Source organism: Polyodon spathula, chromosome 3 (genome assembly GCF_017654505.1).
Source record: "Polyodon spathula isolate WHYD16114869_AA chromosome 3, ASM1765450v1, whole genome shotgun sequence".
Lineage (NCBI taxonomy): Eukaryota > Metazoa > Chordata > Actinopteri > Acipenseriformes > Polyodontidae > Polyodon > Polyodon spathula.
In genome coordinates, this window is record NC_054536.1 from 15,762,649 (window position 1) to 15,785,349 (window position 22,701).

Sequence of the window (22,701 nt, forward strand, 5' to 3'; positions counted from 1 at the left end):
TTGGCCCTTACCATCAGAGTGAAGTTATCAGCACACGGGTTCTAAAGGCACATCATGTCATGATTAAAAGAAATGCCTATCAGTCTGGAAAGGGTTACAAAGCCATTTCTAAGGCTGTGGAGCTCCACCAAACCACGATTAGACCAATATTGTCCAAATGGAGAAAGTTTGGGACAGTAGGGAGTGGCCGTCCTGCCAAAATCTCTCCAAGAGCAAGGTGTAAAATTGTCCCGGAAGTCACAAAGAACCATAGAACAACATCCATGTATCTGCAGGCCTCTCTCGTCTCAGCTAAGGTCAGTTTTCATGACTCCACCATCAGAAAGACACAGGGCAAAAATGGGTTTCATGGCAGAGTAGGAAGGCGGAAACCACTGCTCACTAGAAGAACATGAATGTTCATCTCAAGTTTGCCAAAAATCACCTGGATGATCCTCAAGAGTTCTAGAACAATGTGCTATGGACACATAAGTCAAAAGTGGAACTTTTTGGCCAACATGGGCCCCGTTATGTCTGCCGAAAACCAAACACTGCATTAAACAGTAAGAACCTCATACCAACGGTCAAACATGGTGAAGGTAGTGTCATGATTTGGGGATGCTTTGCTGCATCAGAACCTGGATGACTTGCCTTCATTGAAGGAACCATGAATTCCGCTCTGAATCCGAGAATTCTACAAGAGAATGTCAGGCCATCCGTCTGTGAGCTGAAGCTGAAGTGCAGCTGGGTCATGCAGCAAGACAATGATCCGAAGCAAACAAGCAAGTCTATATCAGAATGGTTGAAGAACAAGAAATTTCAAGTTTTGGAATGGCCTAGTCAAAGTCCAGACCTAAACCCCATTGAGATGTTGTGGCAGGACCTGAAAGGAACAGTTTATGCTCGAAAACCCACAAATGTTACTGAGTTGAAGCAATTCTGCATGAAGAAGAGGGCCAAAATTCCTCCACTGAATTCCTGTCAGAAATATGCAAAAATGTAGTCTTTTCCTGCTCTATCCGGCAAATTCCAGTGCCCTGGTCCTGTATACCATAATATGCTAGGACCCACATATTTGCCATTCGTGACCAGCCCATGTCTATGGTCACAATATATGTATTAAAATTGTAGGTGATGCAAAACATTTGACCATAGCTGTACATCAGGGGTCGGCAATTAAATTTCATGGTGGGCCAAATGACCTGCAGGCAGCCACAGAGTGGGCCACTTACTTTTTTCTGTTTTTGTGCATTCCTGTGTATGACGGTTCCAGTAGCACAGCGAGACTTAAATGTAATACAGTATGTCGCTGTATGCAAAACCTGATACACAAATGTACTGTTTATCCCACAATCAGCAAACGCTTTGGAATCAATATTGCAAAACACTTAATTTTCTGCTTAGTGGCAAGAAATATAGCGGCTGGCTATGTGTGGGGGTTCTGGTGGTCAATGAAGATACAGAAAACAGGGTGCAGCTCTCGCTCAATCTCTCTCTCTCTCTCTCTCGCTCTCTCTCTCTCTCTCTCTCTCTCTCATATTCCCTGCTCTACTCAATTCCCTCAGTTGGCACGCAGCATGCCCTTTTATGGACACTGACTCTGCCCACTCATCATTCACTGGCCCATCGATACCCACCCGCTCAGTGTACAGTGTGCAATTCGTTGTGTTTGCCCCACCGCTACCATATATGAAGATCATATGGGTAATCCCCCATGACAGCTCCACTTGACAGTTCCGCTCTCGCTCCGGCCTTGGTACAGCCCTGCCAAGGAGACTTCCGCCATTTGCCGACCACAGCTCTGCATGTTAATGTTGGCATTACATTCCTTGGTTTTATTTTTTTTTTTTATTTGTTTACAATTAAATGAAAGTCAGTTATGTTGGACTTGTTAATGGGTACAGGTGAGGTTTCTGGATGAGGTCTGTCATTTTTTTATTTTTGTGTACAGTCTCTAAATTAGTTTCAGGGTGACACCACTGGTTGATACAACTCCCACTTCATCCCTGAGCATAAGTAATTAGCTCAGGATTGCTGACTGAGGTATTTTCCTTTTCCCAAGATGACCATTCATTTCCAAGGCTATCCTTAAAGCAGCCAGCTGTGCCTGTGCATTAAAACAGGAAAAAAATGAGAAAGGAAGGATCGTGTGTCCTTCCTCCAGACAGTAACCACCTCAGGCAGTCTGTATTGTTCTTTGTGTCTGGTGGTTACAGCAGCCCCCCCCACCCACACACATGTGAGTGGGGTTGTTATGTTGGAAGAGAGCAGTTCGCTCAAGTTCCTCTTCTATAGATCTGCTTAGCATTTAGGAACAGTAGCAGCTAAATGTTGGGAGCAGGTAGCTTCCCACATTTTAAAAATGTAATTGTCCTCAGCAGCTCGGCTGCTAAAGGTAATTCTGTGGTACCCAAGACTGGTGTTTTGTCACATATCAAAGATCCATAAATCTACCAAAATCTAAGTAGGGTAAGGTTTACAAGGCATGGTTTGTATCACTCCAGTTTTCCTTAGACTCATTAGTTCAGAAACAGGTAAACCATTGGATTGGCAGACATTTTCTGAGCTTGGAACCAAGAAAGTTTTACACTAACTTTTGGTATTCCTACTGCTAGGTGGTCTTTTTGCAGGAGCTGTAGCTGAGACAGTGTATTGCACATACAACATTCAGTGCTGCAGTTTGTCTAGAACTAAACAGATACACAGCAAGACATTTTATGTGAACCTATTTGAGCCTCTCACTTTACAGAACCTGTAAGATAGCAAAAGCCATGTTACCAAGAGCATCTTTTGCTGATTCTGAGTTTGTAAATATCAATTAGGCTTATTTCATTTGTAGATAAGCTGAATATAGAAAAGTAGATATTTTTTAATTGTTTTCTGTAGATCAGCAAACCTCTGTGTATTTCAATAGTTTCCACAATTTGTCTAAGCTGAATGGGCCTAGCCTAGGAGCCTCTGCACATCCATAAACCACAGAAACAGAAAGATTCTGGAAGATGTCATCCTGTCACAAGGAGGGGCAAATATTCAGTGGGTCCATTTTAGTTCAACATATGTGCTGCTAAAGATGTTGAGAGAACCCTGCACTGTCAATTCCACACACACACACACACAAAAAGGGTGAAAGGAATTATAATTGTAAAATAAAATTCCAGTGTGCTATCAAAAGGTTTCTGTTGAATAGTAATAGTTTATAGAGCAAATAAACTTCCATTCTGAAGCAGTTCAGTTTTCCCGTGTCGTACTTGTGGCTTGGCGTACAGTTCTAGACAAGTCCTGCAGTCTTGTTTTATTGCTTTACCACTATCCAGGTTTCCATCTATCTTTGGTGGAACACTTTATAATGTGAGTGGACTAAGAATGTTCAATAGCTACAGCAGTTGCCTCTGAGAAATCATTATCTTTAAAAAAATGCTTAGCATATAATAGATTTCTTTGTCTGATTTAATTATATCTTCTGTTTTAAGTTGGAAGGCAAGGTATAGTACTTTTGAATGCCTGCATATTAAAATATACTTGGAGACATAAACTGTTCCACTTAGAAAGTTGAGGCATTGTATGTTTTGTGTCCCTATATGTGTTTGAATGAGAGAAATTACAGGAGAAAATAAGAATTTCTGGAACAAAATAATAAAAAAAAAAACAAGTGCTGAGTGAAAAAAGTATTCAACATACAGCTATGGTCAAAAGTTTAGTATCACCTAGAATTTTAGGATTGAGATATAATTAAATAATAATAAAAAATAAAACAATATGAGCATAATTTTGATCTTTTATTTAACGTCATGTAAAAAATGATATTGCAAAAGTCTAGTGGAAGCAGTGTTGTTAGATCTAAAAATTGAAAAAATCTTATCGGAGCCTCACAATTGTTGTATTTCACGAAAAATTAAAGACCACCTGAATGTAAACGTTTTTTTTTTTTTGTCCTTAATTGTGAAGAAGTGTATATTGTTTCTGTTATGTTGTGTATTTAATGCTGGTGTATAGTCATTGGTACACAGGATATAAATGGGTCTGTGTAACACGAGTGTTTAAAATGTATATTTGTATTTAGGCACAAGGATTGCACAGCACTTCACATGCAAGTAAAAAGTAATAATATGTGAGCACGGGGAATTGCACTTTATTAATTCACGTGCAGTTGTACCGAGACTCCGATTGAATGATTGATTAGCAGTCGAGTCTTGGTGCAGCTGCATAAAAACAGCATGTTTTCACCCACTCACGGTTGGGTGTTCGGTGAGTGGAGAACGGGCGAGAGAGGAGAAATTATTACAACAATTGCTATTGCGTGCTAGTGGGACCAGCACGATACTTGTTTATGTAAACTCACCGTGTTTGTTAGTGTGTCTGTCCGTGCACCGTTTTTTTTAAGTGTTAGTCCGTTTTTGTTTGTCTCTTTTATTTTGGCATAGAGTGCCGTGTCCTGTTTTCTGTTTGTTTAAACCCTTTTATTCTACAATAAACCAGCGCAAGCAAGCGCCATCATCATTGCACATCATCTGTCCTGTCTGTGTATTTCATTCCTTCCTGGTTCTGACGTCACCCACTCGGCCGTCTCTGTGACACGACACTCTACGCCAAAATAAAAGAGACAAACAAAAACGGACTATACTTAACAACGGTGCACGGACAGACACACTGACAAACACGGTGAGTTTACATAAACAAGTATGGTAACACAGCACGCAATGGAAATTGTTGTAAATAATTTCTCCTCTCTCGCCCGTTCTCCACTCACCGTGAAGTGCTGTGCAATCCTCGTGCCTAAATACAAATATACATTTTAAACACTCGTGTTACACAGACCCGTTTATATCCCGTGTACCAGTGACTATACAGCAACATTAAACACACAACATAACAGAAAATATACACAGGGGCGGGCACTTCGTCACATAAATATATGATCATATTGCTGTAATTAGATGTTAACCATGAGTTTATATATGATAAATTCATATTGTGCATGTAATCCATGTAAGCATATTTGTATAATGCCTAAATGTAGTTAGCAAAATTTTTGTGGCGTGGTCTAAATGAAGTATTTCGAGATCTGTATGATATAGGCTATACATAATAGGATAGAAAATGATACTAAATGGGCATCAAAATGGTTGCAGCAATAGTATACTTTTGGGAGACAATACAACATTTGAGCCAAAGACAGTTATACTGCCCCTCTGAATATCTGTCTGTAAACTCGGTTTATGTTGCCTTCACCAGTCAATCTGGGTATCAATACTGTATAATAATTTAGTATCGCCTAAATACAACCTGGATAATCCACCTCACTCTCAGCGTTTTCCTCACTGATCATGACTCCACCCTTTAAACTTCCAAACATGTCTTAAAATAATGAAGAAAATAATATCCTACCGTCACACGCAGCTATTAGAAGCACACACGCTCGCGTTGAAACATGTCTCCGCCCACAAACTACAACACAAAACAACCAACGAATTACTGACAACCTGCTGGAGCCAATCACTGAGTCTCCTGTCTCCTCCCAGTGACATGAAAAACATTATTGAATATGAATTTGTTTTTTCAAATGCAAGTACTCTATGGACCTTCCTGAATTATTGTATATTTGGGCAACTTTCACAATTATCTATTGTACATCGTACAATGGTCCAAATTATTGTATAAATACAAGCAGTCATAGTAGTACAGTATGTCATGTTACATTTTGAAATGTCATATCTTTCCATTTTTGTCAGTTTTCGTTAAGTATATGGAAAAGAAGAAAGCAGTATGTAATTCAACATGTTAACGTAACATTAATCAGCAGGTTATGAAGCAAACTTATTTCATTCTATATTTTAATTTTGCCATCGCTGTGCTTGTTAGAATTAGGCACTGTTTTCGGCCTACATAGGCTAGACTTTTAAATTCTGTAAAAAAGACGAGGCTGAGTGTGATCAAGGAAGTGTGACTCCATCTTCCTTCCTTCGCCAAATTCTGTCACACTCTTGGCCAGGAGGCAAAGGAATTAAAAGTTTGCAGTGCAAAAACTACTCTTTTGGAACAGAGGTGACATGACCACAGCTCATTTCCCTGGTCCAAACACATTGCCATTATACTTGTTCAAAGGACATGGCTAGTCTATTAACTTTTGGTTAATAGCCTGGATTGTATTCTCCCTTAGAGAAGCATTATCAGCTTTGTATAAATAAGGGGACCTCTCTGATGTTCAACACATGCTACTTCAGACACTGAAAACCGATAGTTATCTGCATGGTGTGTAGTGCTTTTTGTCACGTGTGCCATGTCACTATTAATTGGAATAAAAAGAGCAGCAAACAAAGGGAAAGACTGTTCGAGATTAAAGCTTTAATTTAGATATCATCTGTTTCGAAATCACGGATGCAGGCCTACTAGAATTACTTTGGGAGTTCTGAAAAAATAATTGTTTTTCTTGTATTCCCAGTTTCACTAGGAGAAAGGTAAAGGCAATGGATGTATAGAAAGTGAAGCAGACAAAAAAGAACAAAAATAAGAAAATCTATAGGAACAAATCTGGAAACTTCATGTCAGACCAGTTGAAGGATGGGAAGAACAACTGCAACTCAGAACACAGCTGAAAACAGCTATATAATTTCTTATATATATATATTATATATTGTATTATATATATATAGTATATATATATATATATATATTAGATATATATATGTTTTGCTTTTCCTGTAGACATCAGAATTTAGACGAAACACAGAATTTGGCGAAGCGAATAAAAAACCTAGATATTATTACTTGGGGCAGCTACATATCTTCTGGTCTGGTCTCAGTGCCTATGTGGTTCAGCTGTATGAGCTGATAGTACAGGTGTCAGTATCTTTACAAACACAACACCATCACTTCATGGGTAATACAGATGGGTAACTGAAAGAATTGAGTAGAAAGCAGCTTGGGCCATTTTGCTGCTGACAGTGTATAATGATTACCAGCCTTCTGTTTGGCAGAAACCATAAAATTGTATTAAAATGCCTAATTTTTGCATGACATAAAGGGAATGCCAGTTAAAACCAGATCATTAAACACTGAAAATTCAGTAATCATGCATTTTGTTGTCCCTGTCAAAATGACACAGTCATTGTAACACTGCTCTGGTCTGAGAGGAGACTTTATTTGTTTAGAAATACTAGTAATATGTGCCAACTCAGAGCCTTCACTGTCCTTGTGGGCACTGGCAGCAAAGCAAATCAGCATGTTGACGAGAAGCATATACTGTAGTCTAGCAGTTTTATTCAGTTGATTGTTGTTCACAGTTTACAAGCTCAATCTCATTAACTGTGCACATGTATTATGGCATCACAGCATTGTATGGTATAATATTGTGTGCTGAAAAATATAAAAAAAGAAAAACTTTGAAGGCAAAATATATAACATAGATTTTACCCAGATTAAATATATTTTGATATGGGTTCATATCAGTGCACCCTACCATAACACAATTTTTTGTGTTCACTCCCACTGGAGGAAAACATCAAGCATCATGGCTCCCTAAACTTAGCACAAGGCCAGTTTCCAGTGAAATAAACCTGCATTCAAACAGTTCAAAAGTAACATGTTTGTAAAACCTATGTAAAAATTTGTTTTAAAAAATAAACAAATTCAACAATATGTATACAGTGCTCCCCCTTTGTAACACTATAGTCAAGAGCAATAATTCAGTGACTGTGCTGTTTATGTTCTGTTAATAACTGGTTCCGTTGTATAAGGACGACCTTATAAAAGAGGAGGGCTGTTTTATGTAAATAAAGTTAATATTAAGACATTTTTGACAGTCTAGTTTTTAAATACAATTGTGTTAGCACACTGAGAACACCTGTGGAATTTAAAGTTTAGATGTTGATACTGTAGCATGTTCGGGTTGCAGTAACACAGTAGGAGACATTTTAGGCAGAGAGCTGCTGCGTTCAAAGGCAGATTACACAAGGAGCCCTCCAGGACAAGCTCAACACAGGCATTAAAACAGGACATTCCCCAATACCAGCTAACCAACTGACTAAAATAAATAAATAAATGACCAACACCCACTCACTCCTGAGAACCCAGACAGTACCCAAAAGCAACTCTCCCAGCACTGCCTCGTGCTCCCTTATTTTAATCTAACAAGGTGTGCTGCGTCACCACCTGTAGTTTCACCAGCATTGCCTAATGTGGAGCTACAAACCTGAATCATTCATCCATATGTCTCACTTCATCCATTTAGCCACTTTTTTAATGGCAAATTGTGAGTAAAATTTTTTTAATGGCTTTTCATGCTGTGTAATTTGCTGCTAAAAATGAGGGTGCATTACATGCGGCAGCAAGTGGTGTCAGCAATGGGGGAATCAAAGCTAAAGAACAATAGTGCTATCAAAGGCCAAGCCTTTCCTCTTCAATCAAATCAAAGGAGTTCCTTTACTGTCAGGACCACAGCTGTTTTTTTGTCTTTTCAGGGATGTAAGGCTGGCATCAACTGAGCTACAGGATCACAGGGAAGAATGCACAAGCACTCTGACATAACTGATAATGCAGAAACTGCTCTCCTCTCAAACTTAATCTGGTCAGGCCACATGTGAGCCAGCCTGCATCTGGTTTATATTGTGGTCAAATCTGTAGTTTAAAAGCAGTGTATTATATTGTGGGAATACATTTGGAATCAACAGTGGTACATGAAACAATTATATTGTTTTTGCATTTTTCGGATTTTCCACTACCCTTATTTTTTATGCTTAATACACACAAAAAATAAAAATGACAGACCTCATCCAGAAACCTCACCTGTACCCATTAAGAAGTCCAACAGAACTGACTTTCATTTAATTATAAACGAAGCCAAAAAAAAAAAAAAAAAAAAAAAAACAAGGAATGTGATGCCAACATTAACATGTACAGCTATGGCCAAAAGTTTAGCATCACCTATAATTTTAAGATTAATTACACACACACACACACACACACACACACACACACACACACACACACACACACACACAGAGAAGCATTCATACCCTGACAGGGAAAATAAAATGACTAGCTACTTGAGGCACCTTTAGCAATAATAACCTCTTTTAAATTATTCGGATATTTGTCAATGAGCTTTTGGCATGATGTTTTAGTGATTTTTGACTATTCTTCAGATTCTCAATGAGATTTAGATCAGGACTTTGACTAGGCCATTCCAGAACCTTGATTTTATTCTTCTTTAACCATTCTGAAGTAGATTTTGATGTGTGCTTTGGATTGTTGTTGTGTTGGAATGTCTAGTTGCACTTGAAACCAAGTTTTGTAGTGGAGGGTTTCAGATGATTGGCCAGTATCTATTAGTATGCTATGGAATCCATTTTACCATGTGTTGGAACTAAATTTACATTAGAAGAAAATAGTACCACTTCCATGCTTGACAGTAGGTATGGTGTTCTTTTCTTTGTGCGCCTCAATAGACTTTCTCCAAACGTAACGACTATCAGCGTGACCAAATAACTCAATTTTTATTTCATCACTCCACAAAACCTTTTGTCCAGAACTCATATCCATCATTCAAGTGCCATTTTGCAAACTTTAAACGATTGTCCTTGTGATGTTTTCCTAAGAGTGGCTTTTTCTTTGGCCTGCAACCATTGAGACCTTCACCATGCAATACTCGACCTGTGGTTGAAATGGAAACCCCAGTCCCCCTTGCAGCCAGTTCACTTTGAATATATTTGGCAGTCAATCTCAGATTGTTGTTAACTTTCCTCGCAATTCTTCTACTTGTTTTTGGTGAAAGAACCTTCTTTCTTCCAGACTAGGAGTCTTGTAAGTCTTGATAATAGAAACAATGCTTGGAAATCTTCTTGTATCCTTCTCCAGCTTTATGACAATAAGTATTTTTTTGCATTAGGTCTTCAGATAGCTGTTTACTTTTTCCCACATTGACTAATTGGTAATGACAGCAATCATCCTATGCCTAACCCTTTTATACTGTCTAAGAATGTTCACCTACAATCTAGCATTTTCTAGAATTAGGTTCTGCATTATCATATTGAAATTTCTAGCACCTTGTTGACAATACTATCATTAAAGGATATGAATACTTTTTTGAAGTTTTGCAAAAAAAAAAAAAATTGCTGAAATAAATAATTGTAGACGTCTATTTCTTGCAACTTTTTTTTTTTTACCCAAAAGCAAAACTTTTGCTACAAAAGATTTTTCCTAAAATTCTTTTTTTTGATAAATTTCCAGAAATTATACATTTCCATTGGGGTATGTAAACTTTTGACTACAACTATATGTATATATTAGTCTGGGGCAGTTGCCGTCTGATGTGGAATGAAGAAAAGTAAACACCAGCAGCTTTGGACCTTGTTGGCTGCAGTTAGTCATTGCAAAGTAGTGTTGTACTGGATACCGTTACAATATTTTATAGGAAACCGTAGTCCATAGGAGGTTGATGGAAGAATAAAATAAATATCACTGTGCACCCTAAACAATTGTCAAGACTGTCCATACAGTCTTCTGTTTGAGACATGTCTGGAGTAGGTATGTACTGTGTTGTATTCCCAAATAGATAATACACACACTGGTGATCACATTTCATTAGTTATCAGGTAACTACAGTGGGGGTGGGGGGGTGAAGAGGGGCATTGAGAGAAGTTTGTGTAATTAATTGATTGTGAAGTCATGTTTAATTGGATCCAATGAACAGATTTCCTGTTTACCGCCAGCTAAAATGATAATTGAATTGGACTGTATGTAGATAGTTATAACTGCTTGAAATACTTTTGGCAGTTGGCCCTTGAGAACAATTAAAACAATTGTTTTAGTTTGTCTTCCAAATAAATGATGTGGCTGTAGGTTGCTAACCAGTGGATTTTTGTGTGGTTTGTAGATTTATTACAAACCTGTCAATACTGGTCTTGGCTACCATACCATTTTAAAATAGACCAGGGTCATAGTTCTGCATTTCTAATTCAGGCAGACCCAGATTAAACTTTTGCATTTACTTCTACAAATTGACATTTGGCATATGTGTTATGTGTGTATTCTATGGAGACTGTATTTTCCAAACAGTACATGAGGTGTACGTTTATTTTATGATGGTGAAATCCCCTGCACAACGGATATAGTAGAGACGGTCGTAAGTAATTTCAGACATATGTCACACTTTCCACATTTGTCATATATCTGTTTCATTGTTATGAAACTTCGATGTTATTTTGCATTAGCACTATTTACCATTCGTCTTGTGTCACTTACATTTTTATATATATTTGAACAATTACATATTAAATTGTGATTAAACACTTCAATGCTAATTCTTATTCTATACTATTCTGTACATACTGTTGATGTAAGACATCAGCTTTTTCATCACACTCTAATTTTTAATTTACAGCCGTGGCAGGGAATGTACTTGTTTATCTGCCATTGTGAATTTTGCATTGTGGTTAAGGTGCTCATTTGTGGTGTGCATGGTTGCCGGTTCACGCCCAGCCTCTACCCTGTTACGTTTACATTGCCAATTGTGCTTAAATGTTTTATTGTTACATTCTCAATTGGGAATTATTTTCCAAGCAGTCCACTTACATGCTTGTGAGTTACACCTGCTTTTATTGGTATAAATGGAAACATGGATGTTGTTAAATTAAGGGAGCTCATCAAACCCACAGAACTTTAACATGGTGCCCTCCTGTTTTGTAAATCATTGGCAGTGTTCTGTCATTAAAACAGCTCTGCATGCTTTATTTTGTATTCTGACACGTGTCCAACTTTAAAAAAAACAGATGTTTAATTGTGCATTTTTTCCATGACGTGATCTTCTAATGCAAAGAAAAAAAAGAAATGAAAACGTGTCCAAGAGTTATTTAGAAACAATTTTGTTTCACTTAAATGCATGGTTTAGCCTTTTCTGTGATCTAATTTTAACTGCAAGAAACATTTTTCCTACCATAGCAGATTTTCTGTATAAATGTCTATACAGGGCAATAAGACAATATTTTCTACTTTACCTATATGGTAAACATACTAAGGCACATATGTGTTATGATATTGAACTTAACCTTCTACCTGCAATGAATGACAGTAACTTTCTTTCCTTGACCCAAGATCATAATTTGAGGAATAGGATTCTACAGAACAACAGTTGAGATGCTAGTTACAGTTAAGGGCCGCATTCACAAAGCTTACATTAATACAGAATGATATTCATGAAATGTTGGCTTTGTTAACAACAACAATAAAAATGCATGTGTTTTTAAATGAACTTTTTTTTCCCGTAATAACAGTACAGCTATATACCTGCATCTTTTAATTAAGTTGGAATGTTTTATACCATATTGTTTTTGCAACTGTGGGTGATTTAAGCATGTAAGAGCAATATCTAATGCTAGAACCTGTGCTAAGCTTTATTAATACACTCTACAATGTATTTGTTTTATTCATTCAACAAACATTTTCTATGACCTAGTGTACACTTTTAGAGTTCAGAATGGCCCTAAACTATGTATTTTACTGTTCTGTGTTATTTCAGAGTTGAACTGCAATAACCTTTAACCTTCACATTCTTTCAAAGTCTATGTTGCTCATTAAAATCTCATTTAGTGTCCACGTTAGTGTGTCTGGCTCTATTCTAACTAACATATAGCAGATCTGGAGGCCGGCAATAATCTCAGAGCGCTGTACATCATTAAAATGTTGATTTGGTCCCTTCCTAGTCAGTGAAAGCTAAATGTGGGTTGATTTTGAAATGGAAAGTGTCTCGTTTGCAGTCCATTTTGGTGGGTTGCAGTCTTGGTTTATCAGCTTTATACAGAAACATGGTTTTGAAGGTATTTGTTAGATGTAAGCAACCCCCATCACTCATCCGCAACACAAAATGCAGCATTGTAGATGCAGTTCAGTAGCAGAACCTCTCCCACACGCAGTTCTGAAGCATATTTCAAACAATGCATGCACTGTCAATCCACCCTAATCTGATTATACAATCACGCTCAGCGTGCTCAGCAGGGAACCATGCTGTGCAAATGCTGAGAAATTACTTTGTGGGCAAAAGCAATTTGACAAATATAGGTGGATAATAATTATAAAGGAAGAAATATTCTTGATTTTTTGTGTTATTTATTTATTTATTTTTGTTTTGTGCTGCCATACAGTTTTTTTTTTTTTTTTTTTTTTAATCTACAGAGCACAAAGAATCTTGGTGACATTGCAGATTTAAGAAAGCTGAGAAATTAAGTTTATTTTTTTATTTTTTATTCTTGTTCAGTTGTGTACCCTGCTAGATATGATGTGTTTGCCAAAGAGTCTTTTTGTGTATTGTACTGTAAGTCATTTAAATCTAGCATGGTGTTAAGGCAGGTTTTATCTCTAATTGACAATTATCTTTTTTCTCCAGTTCTACATCTAAATGCATGGGAAACTTCAAATGCTTTTTGCAGTTCCAAAGAGTTAATTTCCATGTGACATTTTCATTCTCATTACTGGCATTATAAATCATGTTCCCATTAATAGCAACCACTGTTGTCATTCTGCAGAGAGTGTACCGTAGATCTAGCGCTCTGAATGTCAATGACAAAACATTCTAAACATTTAAACCACAACACATTCTATAAAAACAGATTAAATACACTAATAGCAGCTTTTTGTCTGTTTTGTATTTAGATTTCATAACTTATAATATGTTCATAAGTGTTCGGTGGCTGCCTCTAATCACGTGGAGAGTCTATTTCTCTTGCACCATTTGTATGATAGACCCTACTAGATTCTCTCTCAAGCCTGATACAGCAATGAGAGGTACGCTTTCAACATAACAACATAAGAACTTTTATGAATGAAAAGATTCTGTTTGGCCTATCGAAGCCTTTCTGGTCCTGATTTCTGTACTGCATTTAAAGTACTGGTTAGGGTAACTGTCAACTCCTTTTGAAGTTTTAGACTTCAGTCATGTCACCCCTAATTCTTCTTTAGAGGTACCCACTGAACACTTCTAAACATATACTGTTAGTGGACAGACTGGATTTAATGTTGGTTCTCATAGGGTCTAAATGAATAGCTCAAGGTGAAAGCTGTTACAGACAACCCCTTCCAGCCACTTACAGCAGTTCCCAGACTCCCTTCATCTTTCTTCATTATGAGCCTTATTCCTTCTCCTGTCTCTTCTCAGCTGTGTTTTTAGTTATAGATTCTCAGCCACTCCTCAAATCCCTGCTAATAGGTATCTCATGGTACAAAACAGGCAAAGAACATTAATTAACACAGAGAGAAGAGGGGGACTCAAGTTACCAAATACCTGCAATTCTGCCATGGAAATATGTTTCCTTTTGAGAAGGCGCTTTAAACAAAAACTTCTGAAGGACTTTTTCAAGGCTGTAAAATATGTTAATAATGTTTAACCATAGACTTGGCCTATTTCTTAACCCAACAAGGAGCGAGAAACGTATTGTAAACCCTTTTGTTTATTTACGTAATCTATGTTAACAAAATAAGGTGGCAAACTATGGAACTGCCCTCAGTTTTCGTTCTGGGCAGCAGATTTCTCAGGATCTTGACATGCTTTATATTAATCTTGATTTGGCATGGAGACTAGATAAACACGTCACCACTTTTATACCTGGCCACAGGCACTTATCGAGTGCGGGAAAAAAAAGTAAACTAATCAAAACAGATCTGTTGTTGAACGCAATCCAGTAGCTTGTGTCTGTTTTCCTCATACAAGAAAGAATAACTAAACTAGTATACTACACTGTTCACTAAAGCACATCCTTAAAACATCCAGTATCTTGCTGATGAGAAGGTGAACACGCAAAAAGCAATGCTGTTAAAGTATGTAACAACACATCGGCACAGCATAATGCCTTCTGTCTGTTCACAGATTGTACCACATGACTTTAACTTTATTTTTAATTAAAGTGTTTAGCAATGAAAAGCTTTCTCATTAGATTAAGGCTTTTTTTTTTCTTTGCACCGCCACATATTTGACAGAATTAGGCATACTAGATGGAAATCACAGTGAAATGCTTTCCCTGCAGTGGGACGGGTGGTATGTTAAAAATGTAACTGAACCTGCGAGTGGGAGGACCTCTAATGATTTGTAGACCGTGACTAAGTAACTTATCCATCACAACAATACACATCCCTTATAAAAGTTTATCTTGGTATTTTGCAGTTTTCCTGTTATTTTTCGATTTTTATACTATGCATGTACCATAGTTATCCTGAACATTGTAATGTGACCCACCCTGAGCATGTACTGGAATTAGCCAGCATTGTGCGGGGTCTATTGAAATCAGCACCTGAAAGAGGAAGTGTGCCAACAGTGCTTGAAAGTTTCACAGCCCTTCTATTAACTAGGTCCTGTCAAGCAGTCTGCTGACCTTGTTAAAACAAATAAACACACATGCACAAAGCTATCTGTGGTACACCATTTTCAGCAGTCTTCTCAGCGACACCAAATCAGCAACAAAACCACCAGGAAATCCAAAGCCGATGTTTTCTTCAAAGTGCTTACAACCTCTTTCCTAGCCCAATGATGACTAAAATCTAATTTATCCATTTTATTTCAAACTCGCCATGTCATAGTCTGAGCATGCAATGTTTACAACACTGTCTGTGTTTGAGATCCCTGAGTGAATTATTAACTTAGACCAGGGGTCTCCAACCTTTTTACTATGAAGAACTACTTCTGATTAACAAAAATATTTGTGAGCCACTCCTCAAAGAACTCCAAACTAAAAATAAAAATTGTATTCTTACCTAGATTTAAATGTGAGACTTGACATTACATGACATTGAAGTTTTTTTTTTTTTGTTTTTTTTTTCCAAAAAGGCAGATTCACATAGATAAGTGGAACCAAATAAGGACGCCACTTTCACTGCTGCTGTGAAGAGATTTCTGTACTTGTCCTTGTCCACTAAAGTTCAGAAGTCAGAAACCGGGTGTCTTGCTTTCAACTGAATATCGTTTTGAAAATTAAAAATCACCATTTCCAGTTCAACACAATCCAGATTAAACAATGACCCCACTTGTTCAGAAATGTCACCTGCATCCATAAATGGATTTACAGTAAACATTACACAAGATTCCAGCTGCTGAAAATTATGAAATCTGTCGTTAAATGCTTGCCTAAGTCTGGTCAAGAGATCACAGTATTTACTGGGTCTGGTCAAGAGATCGCAGTATTTACTGTGGTCCAAAAATTCTGCATGGCTTAATTTCCCTCCAACTCTGTTGCAGCTGTTGCACCCAATATTCCAACTTTATATAAGTAGTTCAATACTTATCAGCTCCCACCACTGGGCATTTTCACAGTGCGGTCCGGCTAATCTGCACCTGGACACACAGGAGCGGTATGCACACGGTACAGTAGTTGTCAGTACCACACTGTAGGCTATGTATTCGAATATAAATTTACTTATATGGCCAAAAATGTTGCATAATCTATATGAACACAATTTTGATATTTATTTAACAATGTGCAATCTAAGAAACTACAAAATGGAATCTCAAAAATCTACCGGAAACTACAATATTAGTACAGTATTTCATGTTAGATTTCGAAATGTCACATTTTTCAATTTTTGGAAAACTACAAAGTGATATGTAATTTCAGTATATCAACGTAACGTTATTTATTCTGTAGGGTGTGATGCAAAACTTTTGGCCATAGCTGTAATGCCCCCCATATAATCTACTAAATAAAAACACAGGTTTGTTGTTAAACGTTGTTTTTCTGTCATCTATATGCAGGTGCATGAAATGAGCGATCAGTTTAGCAAAGAAACATACAATATGTTGCTGACAAGTAGCCTACTACAAAGTGTTAGACAATATATTCTTTATAGCCAGTTATTTAGTAAAAATAGTAGTGGACTACAGAAATAATAAAAACAGGCACGAAGGATGCTTATTAGGCACAGGATGATTGGACACCTCTGTAGACAACAGTTTCATTCATGATTTTTCCTGGCAAGCACGTGTTGCGATTGGTTAATCCACCGACGGTACCGCACAGCAGCAAGAAAAAATCGCTCTGGATTCAATTTGAGCGGTACTGTTCAGCGGCACCGCGGGACTAGTGGTATCTGTCCAATACCTTATGAAAGCAATGGCAGCGACACAGACACCAAAATGCCTTGTGTGCCATGTCGCGTCTGTCTGTCCTGGGCTTTACCTGGCTCTGGTTTAATCCAATCAAATAAAACCTAGCTAGGAAATCATATGTACTAGTGCCAACCTTGCTTAGCAAAAGAGGATATTGCATACCCCACGTCCAACCAATCCTTGGCCTCTAATTTCATAATATTGCCATTTTAAGTCAGTTAAATGTAACTTGGGCATTTGTTGACAGTAGAAAACTGAGACCACCAGAAATAATTTATACCAACCTTGACATAGTTTTGAAATCACTTCACTAGGTTACAGTCCGGTGGTGCCAAAGCTTCATGTATAATTGCATATCCAATGTACCCAAGCTTCACTTTGGGACTTTGGTACTGATTAAGACTGAAGAAGACACAAATCCTGCACTGTCTTCTGGTTGGGATCTGGTGTTGGCAGGTGCATGGCTATACAGAGCTAACTCACACGCAGTACTTAAAGAAAAGGTCAAGTGAATCTAGGGTATCCTACTGTATAAAGGGTGGAGTTTGGATGTTGTTTCTCTGTAGGCAATGTCCATGCCCCAGCAGCTTCACGTGAGTTGGATTTACCTACCTCTGATTTGTTAGAATTAGGTACCTGATAAAACCACATACACTTTAAAATTTATACCCCTTTTTAGAAAAGCTGTTTTCAGCTGGTCATGCTCATTCAAGAGACTGTAGTGCAGTTAAGTCAAGTGATTGTTGTCTACAAAGCACATGTGGCTACTTCTAGTTCATTTGCAGATGCCGCAATTTTCAGCAGGGTGACCAACAATGTTTAGCAGTGATTAAGACTACAGTTAATGTGAAAATCTAATGCATCTTTACTTTTTGGTCCCTTCCAGCCTGGGTCAGACTTAGGGCAAAATTGATGACTCATAATCAAGCACTTGGATCCTTATTATTAGGTTTATTTACAAAGTAGCAGAATGTTTGATAATGAAGATACTCCCACTCCACCAGCTCCTTTTTCAGTCAGGGGATCTGTGTGGAATTCTGCCCTCTTTCTGAACATAAATCCTGCAGAAGATTCCTTCAAAATTCCCAGATTCCAAAGGAACTTATCATTGCAACATCAGAGAAAAATGTAGGCTGAATGGTTTAATGTAATGTCCCATTGAGCCCCTCCATAAATCAACCGTAATCCATTTTCAGGGGGAGGTTGTTTGTGTACAACAGTTTTCAAACGGTTTATCAGCAGCCTGCAGCTCTTGTTTTGTAAGTTAAACTGTGTTTCTAAGCTGTGTTGCATTACATAAATTGCTTAGCGTTCACAAGTCCCCGTCATAAAGACACAAGTCAAGGCCTGCTCCAGTTTAAGCAGATTTCCTGTGATTTTGTTGAGGTTTTTGTGCATGCATGACCTCATTATTCATAAATTATGTTTTTCATAATTACTGTTTTGTTGTACATCATTAAATAAACTTAACCATACTGGCGATTTGACAACTAAATGTCATTAATATTATGGTGTCTGGTTTTAAATCCAAATTAAGACAGCGTGTTCAAAGTACCCAAGCATACAGTATTACAAAAATGCAGGGAAAAAAAACAACACAATATTACGACAAACACATACTCAGGAGTATATCTGCTATGCTCTTAACAGTTTAAGGAAATATAATGATACATCTTTAAACTGCGGCTCCTCTGAAAAAAACAACAATTGTCCAAATGGGATTAGTACCAGTGCTGGTATGTATAGTACGTTTCTGCCAAATCACAGTTTGTAAGTATGAGCAGTGATTTCTGATCTGTCACATGTTTCTAGCAGTTGAATGGTCAATACTATATTTCTGAATCTTCACTAGGCAATAGTATCTATAATACTTAGTATAAAGAAAAAACAAGGTCGTTGAATCTGGTTAACTGCAGTATTGAAAAAAAAACAAGAAAACGCTTGTTTGCAAAAACAGGTAACCAAGACTCAATTCACCTGGACAACTGAGGGATGTTATGGTATGCTTGATTTGTATTTGATTGTGATTTTAGTACTTATCATAATGCTGTGTTTACCAGCTTGAAACAACCCACATTATATCAAAGAAGGGAATTCAGTTGGATTAAATTAGTATTCAGCAGGAGTCAATGTCTCCTCATTTGTCTAGACTTTTGGCACAGGACTGTAATTTGTAGTTTTCGAGACTGTGCTTTAGCTCCTTAAGAATGTAGAAAATAAGCAAGATGTGATTTTCCTTCTTGCCATTCAAATTTGGAATCCACTTTGTGGTGAGAAATACTAGTTTCTTTTGAGAAAACTAAAAAAAGTAGTTTTGCCATAACAATGTTTTACAGTTACTACTGGATTTGTAGTCAACTTTTGCCTTGAGGTTACATGTACTGCAATTTTCATAAGATGATGCACACCATTTTACAGATTTTAGAAGCGTTGAATTATTTGTAACTGGTGAAAAATGCTGCCTGAGATTGTAAAGTTCCACTGACTATATATGATTATAGTGATTATATTTTTTATTCATAAACATCATAATGGATACCAGCTTCAACAATAAATTAGTAATTAAAGCTTAGACTGAAACAGGAAAAGGAAACATAGCGTCTTGGACGGATTCTCTGCAGCTTAGTGGTTCACATTTATCTTGTGGAATTTCCAGGTTGGGAACATTCTGTAAATGAGCGGCACCGTGGCCAGGTTTTAGGTTTTTATAACTCAGTAGCTGCCACTCAGTAGGCTTGTGTAGTTTTAGTCATGTTTATCTTCTCCAGGTGAGTTGTGAGATAGTTGAACATGTGTTTTGAGACCCGGTCTATCTGATAAAGATGCTGAAATGTTGTTGGAGGGGCCAGGGTCGAATCTTTTAAATCAAATTAAAAAAAGCATTTGTCTGCATTAGCTTATTCATACAGCTGGATTGATTGGCCAGTGGCCTTTTTATTTTTTATTTTATAGAGTTTTTATTGGAAAGCGCCCTGAGATTTTCCACATGAAGAGCGCAGTATAAAAGCAAATTGCATTGTGTTGTATGTAGAAATATATTTATACTTAGCAGTAACATTTCCAGAAAACCATCAAAAAGCATGTGTGTGTCATAATTTTAATGTTATAAGTAGCTTTAAAAATAACATATTTTACTTCCTGAAAACTGCTTAGGTGAAAATGATAATGAGGCCACTCCCCAATCTTTTGTCCACAGGTGTGAAAACTGTTACAGTTTCAAAAGTGTTACAGGTGGCTTGTAATGGTGACGTCAGACCCAGAAGAAACACAGAGTACTGCGAGGTGAAATGGTGAAGGCGCTTGCTTGCGCTGGTTTATTGCAAATAAAATAAAAAAGATTTGACACAAAACAATGTTCACAGAGCAAAATAAAAGGTTGAACACAAAACTGACACCAACTAAACAAACAGGGATGAACACTAGACAGGTATCGTGCGAGTCCTCTCGCACAAGTAGCATTTGTTATTTTAATTATTTTTCTCCTTCTCACTCCTGTTCTTTCTCCCTGAACACACAACCCCGAATGAGTGAATTGTGCAACTATTTATACAGCTGTGCTGGAATTCAATTACTAATTAATTATTCACTTGAACCCCAGCATGTGAACTATACACCAACATTAGCACACCACACGCAACATATAACACAAAAACACTTTGCCACAAATTCATAGCAGAAAAAAAAGATCAAACCACAATACATTTGTATAGCATGTCACACATACAACTGCCACTATCAGACCATTTAAATAACAGATTTAAATAACAGTATACACATAATAATAATAATAATAATAATAATAATAATAATAATATATAATAATAATAATAATAATAATAATAAAAAAACAGCAATTTTAAAGTTACATTAAAACCCAATAAGAGAAGACATTTTCAAACAAATTTTAATTTCAGACCTCTACAAGAAAAAGCCCTACCTCCTGTGTTGCTTTTGTTGACCCCAGGAATAACCTTGCAGTCTCAGAGTGCAGTTTGGAAGATATGAGGTCAGTAACTCTAGCAAATAACTAGGTGCTAATCCAGTCAGGGCCTTGTCCGTTAACAGCAAATTCTTAAAATCAGTTTTATTCTGTTATCAGAATTGGGTCCATTCTCTTAATGTTTGGTATTCAGCTGTATTCTTTAATCAGTGTTGTCAGGTTAAAAAAAAGAACCCTTTCACTGCCTCATTGCTTTTAACTCTGGCCATATTAATAATATAGACCACATGTTACAACATAAGGTCTTTATGGCTGGTACACAGTTGTATTCACATTAGGGCTCTGAACAACTTTTTTACAGTAAATAAATAATATATTGATCACCTGTCAAATGAAAGTACAGTGCTGTTCTTCTTAGTATAAAGGGTTCAGTAGAGCCTTGTGTTGCCTGAGAAACAGAAAAGTACATTTTAATTATTGCAATATGCACTTTTGGAAGCTCTGCAAAGATTAAAGCCAAACTTGGAACAACCACAGTCTGTGACTGATCCAAAAAAAAAAAAAAAGTTGGATAATAGATAGTCCTGCATGAGAGAACTTTCAAAGCACAAATGGAGACCCAGTGTGTCTTCTGTGGAATCAATACCCTTGTTCCAAAAATAAAAAGCTCTATTTAGCATTATATACAAACCAAAGAATAGACCCAGGACTTCACTAAAGCTTGGCAGTGTTTAAAACATGCTGAAAGGAGTTGCCCTCTCCTGTAGCTCTCAACTCTGCCAGGTCCTATTTGTAAAGCCGTCATGCTAAGCAGAGTGTGCTAGAAAATCAGCTGTGTAAGTCTGGCCCAAACAAACAAGACTGTGTTTAATTGTAAAAACAACAAAAACAACTTTCCAGAACATTGATGGAACTCTTTTTTCAAAGCCACTTTAAAACAACGCAAATAACATTTCAGCACCTATAATACATCCCTTATAACTCTCTGGGAAAGTGAAGTTTATAAATTAAACACCACTAACATGCTGAGTTTCTGGAAGCTTACAGTATATTGCTGGTGATATCCATTGATTCTGAGTCTGGATCTGGGCAACTATACTGTACCTGTAGAAAAAAAGCAGAGCAGAGTAAGATCATATAAAATCACAGATGGCAAAAAACAACATAAAAACACAATTTAGGAGGAGGACATTTGGCCCACCTATGCTCATACAGTTTCTAGTAGCCAATTGATTTCCAAGTCTAGTCAGTTGGGTCTGAAAGGATCCCAGTGATTCAGCATCAGTAACATGACTAGGCAGCCCTTTCTAAACCCTATGTGTAAACAACTGTCTCCTAAGTCTGTCCTAAGTCTCCATATCATTTCCTTACTTTATCTTTTTCTTCTGCCGTCTTGTCCAGGGCTTCTTGTAAAATAAATGTTTCTGTTTTTTTTGTTTTGTTTTTTTCTCAATGGGAAAAATAAAGGCTAATAAATTAAACAGTGACTTGGAAATGCAGTATAGGGTGTTTGATATGATTATTATGTTAAAGAGCAGGGGGGTATGGGTATGAAATGTCAGTGTTAACTGCCCCCCTGCAGCACTAGTGTGCTGTGATTAGAGAGAAGACTTGCTTGAGAGCTCTTTAGATGCTGAAAAGATGCTTTCAGCTTCTGCGTTTCAAATCTTCAGGATTTCGACTGCAGCAGAAAGTGATATAT

The 22,701-nt window shown here is 37.2% G+C and overlaps 1 protein-coding gene across 1 annotated transcript in view; it reads left to right on the forward strand.

The window, feature by feature from the left end:
* LOC121312765 (F-box/LRR-repeat protein 7) overlaps positions 1–22,701 on the forward strand; it is a 94,007-nt gene that overhangs the window by 44,721 nt on the left and 26,585 nt on the right. The window lies entirely within an intron of this gene.